At 55.7% G+C, this 17,369-nt stretch overlaps 1 protein-coding gene across 2 annotated transcripts in view; it reads left to right on the top strand.

Annotated features, from left to right (window-relative positions):
- Positions 1 to 17,369, top strand: part of HSPA12A (heat shock protein family A (Hsp70) member 12A) — a 129,284-nt gene that overhangs the window by 18,027 nt on the left and 93,888 nt on the right. The window lies entirely within an intron of this gene.

Raw genomic sequence — 17,369 nt, 5'->3', positions numbered from 1 at the left:
ACTGACCGTCTTCTGCCCGCTTTTGCTCTCCACATCCTTCCGGAACCTTCCCCTGGGGCCCTACTGGACCCATCCATCATTCGAGACCCACAGAAGCCTTGAAGGCGGGGGTCCCTTTCCTGCCCTGCTGTGGCCGGCCACCTCACTGTCCCTTCCAGCCATTCCTCCCCCTCTCAGGATGTATGGGCCTGGAGGGAAGTGAGGGAATAATGAAGAAGGGGTTTCTCATGCTCTGTACCAGCACTTCCTGGGTCTCATTGCAAGGGCCAGGGCGTTTTTTGTGGGTTTCACATTTTTTTAATAATTTTTTCTTTTGGAGTCACACCTGGCAATGCTCACGGGTTACTCCTGGCTCACACTCAGGAATTACTCCTAGTGGTGCTTGGGGGACCCTATGGGATGCTGGGAATCAAACCTGGGTTGACCACTTGCAAGGAAAACTCCCCCCCCCCCCCACCATATTATCACTCCAGCCCAGGCTGGGGCATTTTTGAAGTCTTTGGGTATAAGCCTTCGGTCATTTTGTAAAGTGTTCTTCTTCCGTGAGACCAGGAGCAGGTGATTGTGTGTAAGAATAACTGCCTGATCATGGTCTGGCAGTGCCCATAACCCACCCGAGGCCACCAAGGGCACAGCAGGTGGCCCCAAGAGACCACCGTGGGTATGCAGTCCCCTCAGTTGACTGCATGCTCTGTGGTCAGCATCTTGAAAGTCGCGGGAGCTTGAATGAGAGGGTTCTGTGTCTCTGCTTAGTACTGGACTCTGTGGAGCATGTAGGGGGCCCTATCTTGGTGGCCAGTGACCCTACCCCCCCTCTTACTGCAAAGCATGGGCTCGGGGCACTGAACCGCCTCATGACTGTGTCTGCTTCAGCCTGCCTGGGGCAGCCCGGGTTCCCAGGTACTCTCCAAGAAAGGCATTCTGGAAGGTGAGGAAGGGTGGGGCCCTGAGGGCCACCTTTTCTGGTGACTGGCCATGCCCAGCGGTGTTCCTCGTGCCTGTCTACAAGTGGGCCATCATTCTGGAAGCACGTGCAGAAGCACTTCTGGAAAGACGCCCCTCTTCCGCCTGGAATTGCAAGTCACTTGACCAAGAACCACAGCTGGTTGGAAATGCCCAGGAAAACAGCTCCAGTGCCCTCCAGCCCCCCCTGGAGGTGGGCCTCCCCCTTTGAAATGTGTCTGAGTCTCCTTCCGGCTCTGTGCTATGTTCCCTCCCTCCCACCTACACCCCGGCCCCATGCCAGAAGGGACTCATGGCCTGCGAGGAATAAAGCAGCAGCGTCACAACACCTCTGAGGAACGAGACCCGAATTGCACTGCGCTCAGGTCCAGAGTGAGGCTGGTCCACCACCAGGGGTCTTGGTGGATCTTAGAGTCCCCAAGGAGCAGCGCCGAGATGCCTGGCCCACCCCAAAGGCCGGAAAGTGGTGGAAACGGGCTCTCTGGGGCCAAAGCTTTCTGGGAGCCCCTTGGAATGAGCCCCCCAAGTCTTCTCCCCCAGAAGTGGCCTTGCCCACAAGCTCTAGTTCTCCCTCATCTGCCTGTGGCCCCCGCAGGGCCGACGCCATGCATGAGCCCGGGCGGATGGCGTGGATGCAGCGGCAGCAGAGGTGGTGAGCCCGGCTCTGGCAGGGCTGGTGGCGCGCACTCGGTGGCGGTGGCACCAGCACAGACGGCGCCCGTACCAGCAGGAGGAGGTGCTGTGCCTTCAAAGTGGCCATGAGCAGCCCCCCAGCAGCCTGGGGTGCTTGTGGGGCAGGTGTCGGGCAGGGACCCAGCCTGGCTCTGCCCAGCAGCTGTGGGTGACAGACAGCCCAGTTCATGGGAGACCCTCATGGCTGTTTGCTGGTTTGCAGTCGGGGGAAGGTACCGCAGAGTTCCCCTGAGTGATGGGCCTGCGTGTCTTGTGGAGGTTAGGAGAAGGGGACATGCATGGAGTGTGTAACACACCACCTGGCCCTGATCAGGCGAGAGCTATGACCACTGGCTCAGGGTTCAAAAAGGCCTCACATAATCCCTTCTTCCCCACGAGTGTTGGTCTCGCTAACGGAAAAGCCCAGGGCCGCCATCCAGAGAACGCTGATGGGAGCTGGTGCTCAGAGACATGGGACTGAGACAGCTTCTCTGCCTCTCGGCATTTATCCAGAACACGTGGACTCCCGGGATCTTAAAGCGGACAAAAGAGCAAGCCCTTCCCCCCCCCCAGGGGCTCCTTCCTCCCCCCGTCCCCGTGGGATGTCTTGGTCCCCACAGTGAAGGCTCCTCGGAAGGGTCTGCCTCCACCCCACAGGCTCTGACAGAGAGGCTCATTCTCTCATTCATCCCAGAAAACACTTCCCCAGGGCCTCTGAAGTGCCAGGCACCCCATTAAGCTCTGGGGTGGGGGGCCCTGGCACCTGGAAGCCAAGAAAGTCCCTTGGTGGAATTAGGGAGGAAGGCCTGCAGTTGTAATGCAGTTGTGAACAGATATGCAGCTCCAAGTGGGAGTGCCAGAAGGTTCTAGAAGGGCACCATGGAGTGGTGGTGGTGATGGGGCAGCATCCCTGGGAAGAAGAATGAGTAGGAGATGTTGGGAGTGGGAGGCTTTGCGCCATCCAGATAGGAGGACAGAATCTGCTCTGAGGCCATACAAGATGTCTGAACCCCTCTGTGTGGATCTAAAAGACCAGCTTTGGCCTCAGAGACTCCATCCCCGTCTCTTCACATGGCTCTGAACTGGCAGTTCTAGAGCCTCTTGCCACTTGAAGACCCAGAGGGCAGTCAGTTCCCCCTTTCAACAACAACTTAATTCGCAGACCAAGCAGTCCACTCAGGTCAAGCATCCCTTCAGTGAGTCTAGAAGACCACCCGGCTGGTCGCTGCCCTCCCCACAGGCTCCTGGCCCCATGAGGAAACCCTCTTCCCCTCGGCCATCACCATCCGTTGCTCTCCAGAGCCTCCACCCCACAACACATAACCAGGTGCTGTGTGTCTCCTGAGGTTTGCCTTGTCCGGGCAGTGCCTAGCCTGGAAGCCTGCAGACTCAGTCACCCCTGGGAGGTCAGCCGGTGAGGCCCAACCCTGGTGTAGCAAAGATTCGAGTGTCGCTTCCTTTGACTGTGGAATGACGGTCTGGCTAGATCACATTTGTGAAGGACATTTCCATTGTTTTCCACTCTGGGCTGTTGGGAGTGATGTTCCTAGGGCCGGTCTTGGTGCAGATGAGTTATTTGCACTTCTTCTGAGTATGCACTTAGGAGTGGCTTTGCGGCATCTGGTGTTAACCCCAGCCTCACCTGTCACAGACCCCTCCACCCAAAGCATCTGCAGCATTTTTCATTCTACTCTGGATCTGGGGGTTCTGAGGTCTCCACATCCTCACCAGTGATAGGTTGGCGACCTCACCTGACGCAGAGAGACGAACAGAGACAGTCAAGGTGAAGAAGTAGAAGTTTATTGGGGTGTGCTCTCATGCGGGGACCCCCACAACCTCTGAGACTGGAGTAGAGCTGCACTCTGGGCGAGATTAAGTGGTAGTTTAAGTTGTCTTGGACGGGAAAAGAGAATGACTAGTGGAACTGGTGCACATGATCTGATCTTATGTTACCTGGAGCGGTTTCATGTGAGGAAGCACGGAATGCGGCCTCTTAGCTTCCTGTCCAGGTGGGCCATCAGTCCTGTCTTTCGCTGGTGGTCTTTGATTCTGGGAATGTCACTATTTCATCAGCGGCCACCATTCGGCCACCACCGAGCAAACCTTACAACCAGCCAGCGTGTAGTGTCACCCGTCTTCTTGGTCAGGTTCATCCTTGTCAGCATGACAAGAGGTCCCGGGCTTTGTGTCACCTGATGCCTGATGAGGTCAGTGGTTGCTTCTGGTCCTTTGTACATCTTTTTTTTTTTCCCTCTCCAGAGAAATGTCTGCAAATCCCATGCCCATCTTTCCGGCATGTTATGTCTTTTCATAGCTGATTCCAGAGTGTTCTCTAGAGAGTCTAGTAGCACTTCCCTTATCTGAGGGATCATTTACGAAGATCTAGCCTGCTTGTAGGTTATCTTTGCCTGTTCTCAATGGTGTCCTTTGAGGCACTGAAGTTCTGAACTTAAAGTGATTTATTCCTTCTTATAGCTATTTTCTTCCCGTGGCTATTTGCTTTTGTGGCTATGCTTTTAGAGGGCTCCCAAGCAAGGAGTAGGTCAGTTCTGGTGGTACTTGGCCAACTGGACCTTCTGGGTCAGTGCTGGGGGTCAACAGGGCTCAGGGCCACTGTGGCGCTACCCCTGGTGGTGCTTGAAGGGGGGCGCGTTAGGGTTGTGGTGCCACAGATCAAACTCAGGGTCCCATCCATGCAACGCGTGGGCTCCAGCCCGCTGCTCTCGATGGCCCCTGGGCCCCCGTGGTTTAAAGGAACATCTCAAAACCATTTCCCAAGTGGAGCTTAAGAAGATTTACGTCTTTTCTTCTAAACTTTGTTCTATTATGCGCCGTATAGCTTTAGCTTTCATGTCCATCTTTCACCCATTCCGAATTCATTTGTGCACATTGAGTGAAGGGTGTTGTCCCAAGAGGCTGGCAGTGTTCTACTCCCACCGCCCACCTGTGCCCTCAGGAGCATCCGAGGAGAGTCCTGGGCAGCCCGCGTTTCCAAGCTCAGAGTCACGAGGAACTGTGAGAAAGTGGCAAGGAAAGCGGGCAACGGTGTCCTGAAGTCTAGGAAGGGTGGCAGTTCAGGGGGAGTGGGGGGGGTGCTCTGTGTTAACCCCATCTGATGAGCTCTGAGCATGCTCTGTGGCCAGATGGGTGTGTCTTCTCCTGAGCCGCAGGGACAGTTCACAGACCATACCTATCCAAACTGTTGCTCCCGGAAAATGGCAGGTTCTCCCCATGGCCCGTATTCACCATGGCCTGCTGTGATTTACCCACATAAAAGGTCCTTTTGATCTGCAGCTCAGATTCTGTCACAGAGCTTCTCAGAGTCCTAGGCTGCCCTACATGCCAAGAGCCACTGAGGTGTCCTGTGTTCATGAGCGACTTTGGGGGCCCCGTCTCAGGGCGGGGGATGAGCATCCGAGAGCCAGTCTCATGACAGGTGAGTAGGAAGCCCCAGGTCCGAGGCGTGGAGAGGACCGGGATGTCGATCGCCCCCAGTGGCCAGTGTTGAAGTCCCATGCAGAGCTGAGAGACACCAGGCGTGTCTCCACGTCTGAGCTGGGGAAAGGTGAGAGTGGGGGACGATGTCCTGACCTGGTCCCAGAGAGCCTACGAGGTCAGCCTCCTTCCCCCACGCCTCCCCCTCCAGGTCTCTTTCGACTAGTCCTTCTAGAATAATCCAGTGAATTAGTAGGTAAACATCTCTGTGCTCTGTGTGCGCAGGGAGTGAATGGGGTTTGGGGGTCTCTCACTCCTGGTTTGCTAGTGTCAGGGAGCAGGGGAACTGCCTTCTGTAACTGGTCACTCAGCCCTGGTCAGTTTGTCTTGGGGCTACCTCTGGGTGGGAGGAGGGGCCTTTGAGGGCAGGGACTGGCTATACTGTGGACCCTCACCATATCTCTTGAATGGCATGGTTAGATCTGAGTCCAATTGTATAGAATTCTTCCCAAAAGTTGTATGTAGGGAAACCTCCCTGCCCCCAGTCAGAATTTAGTGGCCAGGATATTTGTCAATAAATGCAGATGCTCCATAGCTTTCTTATTTGTGGGTTTGAGGGCCCAACCTATGGTGCCCAGGTCTGACTCCTGGCTCTGTGTTCAGGGCTCACTCCTGCTGATGCTCAGGGAACCATCTTAGGTTCTGGGGATGAAACTGGAGTCTGCCAGGTACAGACAAGCTCCTTAATCTCTGTCCTGTCTCTCCAACCTGTTGGTCTTTTGTGTTCTATACTGGCTTTCTATCGTTTGCCCATCAGATGGATTTGTCTACGTCGGATGAATCTGATTCACTTTCTATCAGTTAACCAAGACATTCTTGCCACGTCTGTGATCACCAGCCAGTCTCCTGATGAGAGGTGTCTTTGCAATGCACAACAACTTCCTATGTCCAGTGCACATGGGATTTCGTATGAATCATGAATCATAGTATGAATCATACTGTGACTGGCACACACGTGATTTAGTATATAATACTGCCTGCTGGGCACCCTGGAAGCTCCCTGTGCTGGGTGGGCAGGGCACTAAGGGCATACGGGAGTGGGTCTCCATCACAGCAGATGGACAAGGCTTTAAAGCAAGTGCCACAAGCTGTTGCCTCCTCTTCCACAGGAGAAAGAAATAGTGTCCGCCTGCCTGCGAGAGTGTTTGAAGAGCACACAGCACTAGGCATGAGTAATGCTCAGCAAATGTCCACTAAATCTAAACTACCCACTGCCCTTCTCTTGGGTGTGTGGTGTGAAGAGTCAGAGCAGACGCCTGAGTCAGACTGAGAAAAGGATTTTGTTGGGTGCATGTGCTGCTTAGTGATGCGGGGGGCGGGGAGTGCCTGTCGCAGAAGGCAGGAGGGGAAATGAGCGGTTTCAACTTCTTCTGGACCTCGGACCCACTTTTTAATCACTTTTTTTTTTTAAATGAGCCGTTTTCAGCTTCTTCTGGGCGGGCTTCTCCGCGCAGTCTCTCCCTCCACCCAGGTTGATTTTCAAGGCCACGAACATGAAAGCTACATTAAGTGATAACGCACTGTGGACTCAACTCCAGAAAAGAAGGGGGAGAAATAAAGTATAGATCAAACAAAACTGATAACAATAAAGAAAAGAGAAATGAAAGAGAAGTTGTAACTAGCAGTTGCAGGAAGCCGCCTGCAGGGGGCAGTGTGCACAGGCAGCTGTCAACCCCCACTCACCCAAAGAGCCTTGGATCAAGTTCCTCATAGGGGTAAAATCAGACACTGACCTCCCAGGAGGGTGCTGTGTGTTTCATGTTGTTTTATTTTTTTGCACTTTATGTCTGAAGTGGAGGAAATCCACTGTTCTGGCCCAAAGGATGGGGTAGGAGAACATGGCTGAGTCCTGAGTGCCAGGTCTACAAAGATCTCCAAGGTCTAGAAGAAGTTGATACTGCTCATTTTTTAAAAAATGGGATAGGAACAGATTAAGGACGTAGGCTTTAAACGTCAACCTGTAGGGGGCTGGAGCAATAGTACAACAGGTAGAGCATTTACCTCGCATGTGGCCAACCTGGGTTCAATACCCAGCATCCCATATGGTTCCCCAGCACTGCCAGGAGTGATACCTGAGTGCAGAGCCAGGAGCAACCCCTCTGCATTGCCGGGCGTGACCCAAAAGCCAAAAAAACAAAAACAAACAACGTCAATTACAAAGGGCCTGAGACACAGTGCAAGATGCAGGGCTGACCTTGCACATTGCTGACCGGGATGCCAGTCCTGGCACCCCCCGAGTGGTCCAGTCCTTCCTCTCTGCACCACCAGGGCTCACCTGGAGCACAGAGTCAGGAATAGCCCCTCCTACCCCCCCCCCAGCACCACCAGGCGTGTCCCCCAAAGGAAAAAAAACACAACCTATCGCAGAAGCAGTATGATTTTTAGATGAGGAGACCATGTGGAGGTCATTCGAAGTTTTTCCAGTTTCTTGGAAAGGTAAGACTTCCCCTGTCAATGGCATCCTGGTGTGGACTTAGGCGGTCACTCTGGCTGATGGGGCTTCGTAACTCCTCTCCCTAACATGCGCATTCTTCTCAGAAAGCAAATCTATGGACCTACCACCCTTTCTTGGTGGAGAATGGAAGAATTACTAGCTGGCTTTATCCAGACCTATCCCCTCCCCCAAGCCCCCACTCTAGTTCGTACACACAGGGCGTAAAGCAACAACAAACCCTTGGCGGGTGCAGGGGGCAGAGCCCCCAAACCTAGCAGGGTGGGGTTGCCGTCATAAGCCCTAAATGCCTCCCATGTGTGCTCTCCCTCATCTGCAGACACTGTGCAGGGCTAGGCAGGGCTACTGTCCCCTGAGGCTCCCGGAGGGACCCGTCCTCGCCTCATGGGCCTTAGTGACCCCAAGCTTCCTTGGCTGCTGTCAGCCTTGCCTCAGCATACACCCCTTCCTCCCACTGTCTCCTTCTGCCCTCCCCAGTGCTGGGCCATGTGCTCCAATACGGATGCTTGAATTCAGGACCCCGTCTCCTCTCAACAGCTTTAATGCAATCGGCTCTGTGAAGAGCCTATTTCTAAAGGCGGCTCTCGGGACTCACAAGCCCTTTTTGGGGGCGTGGGGGGATCACCAACCCAGGACCCCACCTTCCCACATCTTACTGGGGTTCTGGGTGTCTCGAGGGAACAGAGTTACTTCTCCAGAAACCCCCAAGCCCAGTTCCTTGTGCGGCCATCTCTCTGCATCATCTGTCCTGACTTTTTCCTGACCCTGAAATTGGGTCACCATTTACTCTTGGGTAAGTCACGGTGTCCAGTGTAACCATGCCCACACGAAGCCATGAACAACCCTGTAGTTTCTAGCCCTGAAACAAAAAATCATCTGCATTGGAAGCCCATGGTGGTCTCTGATGCCCAGGAAAATTCTGGAGACTGTCCCCAACACCTCCAGCCATTTATTGGCACCTAGGGGTCAAGAGCGGAGCCAGCCACCCTGCCAGGCTCTTTCAGTCCCCTGACCTTGAGTGAGCCCCAAGTAAGCAGCCCCGGGGGTGGGGCTTTGGTCCCACCCCCCAGGCCCCTCCCCCGTGCTCTGACATGGCCTCTTAAAGAAGGTGACTCTGGCTTGCTCTGATTTTCAGCTAAGCAGTCACTGAATCTTTTCAAGCAACAAAATGTAACGGGGTCACTTGTCTGATCTTGCTTTCATGGGCCGGATCCCATGATAGCTGTCTACACTGCACTGACGGACTTGGCTGGGCGGGTGTAGCCTGGAAATGAGGCGTGTTGTGTTTGAGGCCGGCTGACCTGTCCTTCTGGTCATAGCAGATGGTTCTGCTCCTGGCACAAGTAAATTGGGCTCCTTTTTTTGGGGGGGGAGGCGGGGGAGAAGTTCGGGGACCACACTCGGCAATGTTCAGGAGCTACTCCTGGCTCTGTGCTCAGGAATTCTTCCCAGCAGATCTTGGGGACCTCTGTGTGATCCTGGGGACCAGAATGAGGTTGGAGGCCATCGAGGCAGGTGCCTTAGCCCTGCCCTCTCTCTCTCCCTGGACTGACTTTATCCTTTAAGGGCTGAGGTGAGTCGCCCCCAGGTGCTGCTCAGCCTGATTTATCACAGTGGATCAGCTCCCTCCTTGGAACTCCAATGCCAGGTTCCTGTGCCCAGGGAGGGTGAATTCCCTGTCAAGGCACATCAAATGGACCACGGTTTCTAACGTGTTGAGTGTTCTCAGTGGCAAACATGAGCCAGGCATGTGAAAACCAGGTGACTCCACTGTCGCAAATGAGGAAGACAACCGCCCTCTATCAACGTGGGCATTAAGTGCCCTATGGGTGAGAGAGAGAGTTCCCTGGGCGCCCCCATCCCGGCCTTCCCCAGGACCCGTGCTGCTCGCCTGGCCTGGCCTGGCCTGGCCCGAGTCTGACATACACACAGCATCCACTGACCGGGCCATCCTGCTTGCCAGTCCCCAGCTTCAGCCCTGGCCTCGGGGACACCACTGGGCCCTGGACCATGGGAGCTGCAATGGATGGCCAATTATGCCCCTCTCCCCCACAGTGGTTCCCAAGAAAAACGTTTGCTGAGGGAGAAAATGGTTTTAATCTCATACCAACCAAGAGGCAGAGTTGGTAAAAGTGCAGGACACCCCACACGTCCTGGGATTGTGTCTCCCGGGGCCACGCGAGATCATTTCTTCCCACAAATGCCTGATGCCTCAGCTGAGGGGTCCTGCTGCGGCCTGGGCCTGGGTGGGGGTGGGGGGAGGGGGTGCAGGAGGGGAGGGGAGGAGGTTTGGAGGAGCGAGACCACAGCGCAGGGACGCAGGGAAGCAGACCTAGCTCTGGTCTCTTCTTTGGAAATGGGGGATCTGCAGGACACCCCAACTTACACTCCCAAGTTTCCACCCCTCACCTCTAGGACAGGATTCTGCTGTCCCCTCTGTCTGCGGCCGGTTCCATGACTTCCTGCTCCCCACATCCCCTGGATGGGGTCCCCCCCAGCCGACACACAGTGAACTGTGTAGGGTCCAAAGTTGCCAGGATGAACTGACACTAAGTCCAGAGCTTCGGCCAAGCTAGTGGCCCCCAGGGCCGGAGAACAGGGGCAGGGGACGGGGAGGAAAGTGTGCACTTGCGGAGGGAGATGGCAACACCCCCTCAACGCTCTGACCTTGATCTGTCAAGAATACTCAGAGGCAGGAGCGGGGCAGGACGCCGGGAGAGGGAGGAGCAGCAGAGACCAGAGTCTCGCAGCTTCCTTACAGGCCAGAGTCTTGTACCGTTTCCCAAAGTGGGGGCTGCCCGGTGTGGGGTGACAGTCGCAGGGTCCAGGTATGAAGCCAGAACTCGGTGCCTGCAGATGGAAGGGAGGGAGGGGGAACTCGGCCCAGCCCATGTCTCTGGTTTGTTTTGTTTCTTTAGATTTGGGGGTCACACACCCGGCGGTACTCAGGGCTTCTAACGGCGCATGAGGGACCATACGTTGGCTCAAACCCAGGTTGGCTGCGTGCAGGGCAGATGCCGTAACCACCATCCTTTCTCTCTACCCCTAGGTGTGGGAGGGGACGGGCTGGTTCTGGAAAGAGCATTCAGGTCCCCATCACTTTCGGGGCGCACTCACCATTCTCACCTCCTACTGGTTGCATTGGCCCCCAGGTGCTGTCCCTTCTCGGGAAGGGGGTCCTCTCACACCTCCTTTGATTCTGGCACCCTGCAGGCAGATGTGCCCATTCACTGCCCTGGGCTCCCCATTCCTCCGGGCCCCCCGGGAATAGTCTCTGACCGACAGGAGGGAGTAGAGGGGTAGAGACCTTCTCAGCTTGGACGTGATACTCTCCCAAGAGCTGCTTCCCTGCAAGGTCATTTTGCTTAACCTCAGAGTTGGCCAGTCCCTGGTGTTGTGTCCAGGGTGACATACTGGATGTGAGGTGGCAGGGAGGGAATTTTCTACTTTACTTCTGTCTGTAGCCCGCTTCTTGGCTGACCTGTGCTTAGGTCCCGGTACAGTGGGATTTCAGGGGGTCCATCCCACACCCCCACAGGCACATCAGGTCCCCCTCCGGACCCTCCCTTTCTTCCTCCCGGCCCCAGCCCCTGCCAGCCTCCATGGTTGCCAATGGCTCTGGGAGTCAGCGTGGTGATTCTCGGCCAGTGAGTTGGATTCGTTTTCATTTGCTTTCTGGTATTTGTTTCTCATCTATATCGTCAAATCTGGTGTCAAATATGGTCGACCCCCCACCCTGGCCTTGGTGCTCTGCCACTCCCTGACCACTTTTCTCAGCTCTGGTTCCACCCACTCAGTCCCAAGTGGCACACCCAGTGGCGCTTTCCTCCTGGCTCTGCACTCAGGGCTCGCTCCTGGCAGTGCTCTGGGAGCCACGGAGGGTGTGGAGGGTCAGACCCATCTGGGCCGCACATAGGTAGTGCCTCCCTCGTCGGCTCTCTGGCATCTCTGCCCCCCATTCCCTGTTTAGCAGAGAGGTACCTTGGGCAGACAGTGCACAGCTTCTCTGTCCACTTGCCTGGGGAGAGCAGGGGGCACTTGCGTTGCTGCTGTGTTTCGGGCATCAGTGAATAATGCTGTTGTGGACACAGGGGTGGATGGCTTGCAAAGTAGGCTTCGTAAAGCTAGGAAAATGCCAGGAGGGGGCCTGCATCCTTCCTTCCTTCCTTCCTTCCTTCCTTCCTTCCTTCCTTCCTTGCTTCCTCCTCCTTCCTTCCTTCTTTCTTCTTCCTTCCTTCCCTCCCTCCCTCTCTTCTTCTTTCCTTCCTTCCTCCCTCCCTCCCTTCCTCCCTCCCTTCCTCCTTCCTTTCCTTCCTTCTTCCTTCCCTCCTTCCTTCCATCCTTCTTCCTTCCTTTCCTTCCTTCCTTCCTTCCTTCCTTCCTTCCTTCCTTCCTTCCATCCTTCCTATTTCCTTCCTTCCCTTCTTTCTTTCATCTCCATACCGTAGGACATTGATCTTTTTTGTTTTTTCTTTTCTTCCTGGAAGAACTCTTAAATTCTCTTTCTTGCATTCTCTCTCTCTCTCTCTCTCTCTCTCTCTCTCTTTCTCTCTCTCTCTCCCTTCTCCAAATCTGGCATTGTTCAGGGACTCTCCTGAACTAGGCTCAGTGCTCGCCGATTTCCGGTGGTGCTCAGGGGACCATGTACTGTCATGGATTGCCCCAGGGCCTCCTGCGTGCAGAGCTTCCACTCCAGCCCCAGGCATTCTCTGGCCATCTCTCAGTGCTCAAGCTGGGCCCCTGGACAACTTATGTAACAAAAGCTGGGTGAACGAGGCAGTTTCTTAAGCACACAGCACTCATCACTGGGGGAAACCGCGTAATGAGTAAGTCAAAGCAGGGGAAACTTGAAGCTCCAGAGTTGCTGCGCAAAGGAGCATGCCGTGTGCAGGCCATGTGCAGGCTGTGTGCAGAGACGTGCAGGATGGAGCAGAAAGGTGCCAGCCCCCTGGGCAACAGGGGTCAGTCTGGCTGTAGCCCTGAGCACCCTGGCTTGGGGGCCACTTTGTTCTTTTGATCACTCATTGGTACAGGACCTGGGATTTGCAGCCGAGGCCTCTGGGGCCCAGCCACGACATTCTCCCTTACCTAGGACTCGTTGATTTGCTCCTCCCGGCTCTGAGAAAGGTGGCTGTGCCCTTCCCGAAGCTTCTTACCCACCTCTGTTTCCTTGTCTTAACGCTTGCTCTGATTCTTCAAGCAGCACAGTCTCCCTGCCATGGATTTCAAACCAAGAGAAGGTGACACTTTGCACCCTTGCTGAGAACTGCAAATCCTAGAAGCCTTTGCAACAGACGGGGGTGGGTTGAGGTGGGGGTCCTAGGTCAGACCCAGCACATATGCACGGAGGGTCCGAGTGCCCTCAGGTAAAGGTCCGTAGTAGGCACACAACCACCCTTTCCATGGCCACAGCGTCTGATGCCAGGCAGTGCCCTTCGGATCTGTGAACGGAGGGGTTGGTTGCTGGGGTTGGAACGTTTTCCACGACACGGTGCCAGGGTGATCTCCTGATATGGTACTAGGACCCGAGGACCTCGGCAGTGTCACTCCAGGGCCCTGTCCCCTTCTGTGCAGCCGCCGCACTTCCGTGACTGCTCTTGTCGTCACTGTGCCTGTCACAGCCCTGCAGACTCAGGGGGCCGGGTTATCCCTGTGGTGCTTTGGGTCCCACACCTGGTCGGCTGTGTGCGGGGGGTAGCAGATGGAGCCCAGCCGTCACCCAAGCGTGGCGTGAGCTAGATCACAGAAGTCCTGTCCCCGGACCTACGTATTGGTTTATTGCCCCCCCCCCCACCCCCCAGGACTTGGGGCCTCCAGGGCTGCTCCATTGCCCAGCCCAGAGTGCCAGCCTGGTGAGTTAATACTCCGGCTCTGCAGTGCTTGGGCGGGCTCTGGGATGTCCCCTCCATGCTTGGGGGAAGGGGGTAGGGGGGCTCCAACCCAGGACCTTGTGCCTGCTGGGCATACGCTCTACCCCTTGAAGTATCTCCCTGGTTCCCTGCACGCGCGCGCGCACACACACACACACACACACACTATATATATATATATATATATATATATATATATATATTCTTCTCCCATATCCCCCCCTAAGGGTCTCCTGTACACGCACAGAACCCCGCTCTGTGGAATCCATGAGCTCACGAAGGTCTTTCCTGCACAGGGCTGGGGGTCAGCCCCTTGGCTCCATGTGCCCCAACGGCTACAGTGCTCCCTGGTGCCTGTCCTACCTCTGCACCCAAGCAACACCTTGTCCCCAGGCTGTGGCATTGAGCTTTCTCGCCTGCTTGACCAAGTGCCCTGGACACTTCTTGGCAGTGACCCTCACAAAAAGAAATGCTTTTTTTTTCCCCCCTCAAACGCCACTTACTTACTTTTGCAGCCTTCCGAATTTCTCTGGTGGTGGGAAAGTGTGGGCCTGAGCAGGCCGCCTAGTTGGCCGTGGGAGCTGGCCTGAGGTTAGGAATTCAGCTTTGCCCAACTCTTCCTCCAGCGCCCAGAAGGCCGTGTCAGTTTTCTATTGCTCAAGGCAAACCCAAGTTGGTTTTCTGTTTGCTGGTTATTCGGATGGGAGTAGCTCGCACACACTCATTTCAGCGTGTGCGAAAACTTTCTGGGCCATTAATCTCCGAGAAGTAAAACCCGTGTCTCATTTTATTTTATTTTTTTCAAAAGAAAGAAAATTAACGTGAACTCCCGGGCTTCCTCTGTGTTTATCCTGCGTCCGTCCACTTAGCATCAAGCCTAACGTTATGAGCACGTTTGTGCTTGATGAAAAGGAGCCCGCCCGTTAGACCGGAAATGGGATGTGTTAAAATCAATTTAGTGTCAACCACATCAAACCTTCCTAAAATTGTAGGTTTTCCAGAACTTTAATACGTGGCTGGTTGATTTGGTCGGGCTGAGCCGTGACTCAGATTTCTCTGAAAGAAGACAAAAAAGAAGAGTCAGAGCAAAGGGCGGGCAGACATGGAGGTCTGGCACGGTGGTCTTTGCGTTGGCCCAGCCCTTACCCCCTGGCCTTGCCACCTGCTTCCACAGTTCTGGTGCCGCAGGGTCCAAGGGAGCACTTCCCAAGGCTGTAGATGTTGCTGGTGTTTTCGCTCTGCGTTTTCTGACAAGCTCTTCCTGAACCCAGAGGGGAAAACTCCAGGCGCTGTGAGGGATGGTGAGAGTCAGGGCGCCTGATTGGGGGGTGGGGGGTTCGCCCAAAGGGAGGCAAGGCAAGGTGCACCCCATCATTTGCCTTTGTAAATGACCCTCTCTCCTTCGACTCTGCACCAGCCTTGGCTAGGGGGAGCTCAGCCTTTTGGGTAATCTTGGTTTTTGGTGCCACGCAAGGGGAAAAAGGATAGAATGAGCCCTGCCCTGGGACTCTTGCAGAACTGGGAGGCGTATCACCCCCTTCTCCCCCGAAAGCCGGCGTGTGCCCCGTGGGGAAGCCCCAGGGTTCCCCCGTGGATCAGACAGAGACCTTTGCCCTGGGGTGGGGCGTCCCTCTGACTCCGTGACTGCTGTGATGTGGACCTGTCTGTGGGTGCTGCCCTCTCGTGTCTTGGCTCACCCCGCCCTGGGTGGGGCTGGCCTGGAGCGGGGTGAGGCGGGCAGGCCAGGGTGTCGCCAGGGAAGTGCCCAGCGGCCGGAGTTCCACTCCTGAGCGACTGACGTGTCCTCCGTCAGCAGTGCTCTCTGGACTCAAGCGGCGCCCTCCTTGGGCAGCTCCTGCCTTGCCCGGGTCCAGCCCTGTGAGCACCAAGTCTCCAGCTTGTCCTCTTCAAGGCCGGCTCTCAGGAGAGAAAGAGAGAGAGAGAGTGGGATCCCCGGGACCAGGGTCTCCCCGAAACAGTCAAACCTCAGAGCACGGCGACACGAAGCCCTTAGTCTGCCTCTTCTCTGCCACCCCCCACCCCGCAACCCTCCAGGTGTGTCCATCGCGTCCGCAGAGTGCTGGTGGGAAATTCCCCAGGCAGGAGGGGTGCTGGGGAGGAAGGTCCATCCTTGCCCTCTGGCCCTGGCTCCTGGGACTCGGAGAGACACAGGTGCCCACCGGCCACCAGTGTGCAGGCCCTTGTCTGGGGGTGAGGGGGCGTGAGCCCCACCCAGGCCGAGTGGACAGTAGGATGGGGAGGAGAGTGCGCGTGCGCGCGGGAGCGCAGGTGTGCGCCTAGGCGCGTGCATGTGCATGTGTGCGTGCGCGTTCATTCGGGTGGTCCAGCATTACGTGGGAAGCTAAAATACGTCGGGTTTACGTGGGACAGAGAGACCTGGGCTGAAAGGGGCCTGGGCAGGGCGGGGGTCTTGGTCAGATTACAGAAGTGGGCAGTTTGTCTTCCCAGGCCATAGGAGGCCCCCGGAGGGCCAGCAGTAAGTGGGCACCTCGCCCTGGCCCTGTCTGCCAGCTGGTGGTCACAGTCGCAGACACGGACCTGGCCTGCCCAGGCAGTGTGCTGGCAGCAGTCCAAGCAGAAGGGAGGGATGCTTCGGATCAGGATCGATTCATAGGCAGATTGGGTTTTATTCCAAGATAATAACGGGCGAAGCAAGAATGATTTCGTTCCGGTTCAGAGAGGCAAACTAAAGTTTTAATCTTGATTTTTGCCATGGAATCGAGCCATTGATTTCTTCAGTTCAGTTGGGCTTTTCAGCCAAACTGAATAATTAAAGGGTCTTAAAGCCGGTGGGACCCCGTGGCATGGAGATCAGCGAAGGACAGTCAGATGATGGAGTTTGCAGAGATGAGGTGAGGGTCCCTGAGTCCCCTCTTCCCCCCACTTCAACCTAAGTGGTTCTGTTTTCCGTGTGTTTCTTCTATACAGAGAGCTCTGGGTCTGGTTTAATAGACTGTAGAGCGATAGCACAGCGGGTAGGGTGTTTGCCTTGCACGTGGTCGAACCAGGTTTGATCCCCAGCATCCCATATGGTTCCCTGAGCACAGCCAGGAGTGATTCCTGACTGCAAGCCCAGGAGTAACCCCTGAGCATCGCTGGGTGTGACCCAAAAAACTTAAAATATTAAAAAAAATAGGCTGCCCTGTAAAAGTCACTGCAGAATTTCTGACTGGGGAGGAGGACAGGGAGAGGTAGAGCTGAGGAGTGGCTGGAGAATAGCATGCCCCAGTTTGCCGATACCTTCTAGGACAGTCCTCACCTGGGAACGTGCCCTGCTGCCTGGAAGCCAGGGCACTGAGCCACCCTACCCCATTGGCCGCGTGAACCCAGCTGAGCTTCCAGACCATCACAGCAGACAGCAAACCACCTTCCCCCTCGGAGCCCGCCACTCTAGCCAGACTGCATCTGGCCCGACCCGTAGCATCCCTCTCTGCCCAGCTGCGGATGCCTCACAGTTGTGTGTGGTGTCATTGTCCAGCAGGACCCTCTTCTGGAAGTTTCCTTCCGTCCCAGCTTCTGGGTGAAGCCTGTCACCTGCCCTGTTGCTCAGAGATGCAGTCCCCAGTGGGGCTCCATCCAGGTGAGACGTGTGGTCCCCCTGACACCGGCCAGTAGCAGCTCACATCCAGCACACGTGTGGCAGGTGACCCTGGGAGTCCACCCAACCGACCGCTAGCCTGGGGTCTCTCAACCAGCTGGTGTCAGATTGGAAGATCACCCCTAAGTCAAAGCTCCAGGGCCCCAAGACGAAGTAGCTCTCTGTGTCCCAGCTAAGAAGTCTAAGTACCTGGGATGCACACAGACACGCCCCCGTGTCTCTTTCACACACTCACACAGCCCTGTCCTGTCGGTGAGGGCCAGCGGGACACCCTCAGATCCAATCACCAGGGAAACGG

Source organism: Sorex fumeus, unplaced genomic scaffold (genome assembly GCF_029834395.1).
Source record: "Sorex fumeus unplaced genomic scaffold, SorFum_2.1 ptg000043l, whole genome shotgun sequence".
Lineage (NCBI taxonomy): Eukaryota > Metazoa > Chordata > Mammalia > Eulipotyphla > Soricidae > Sorex > Sorex fumeus.
Note: the sequence above shows the minus strand (reverse complement) of the source record. Positions and strands in the feature narration are given on the sequence as shown.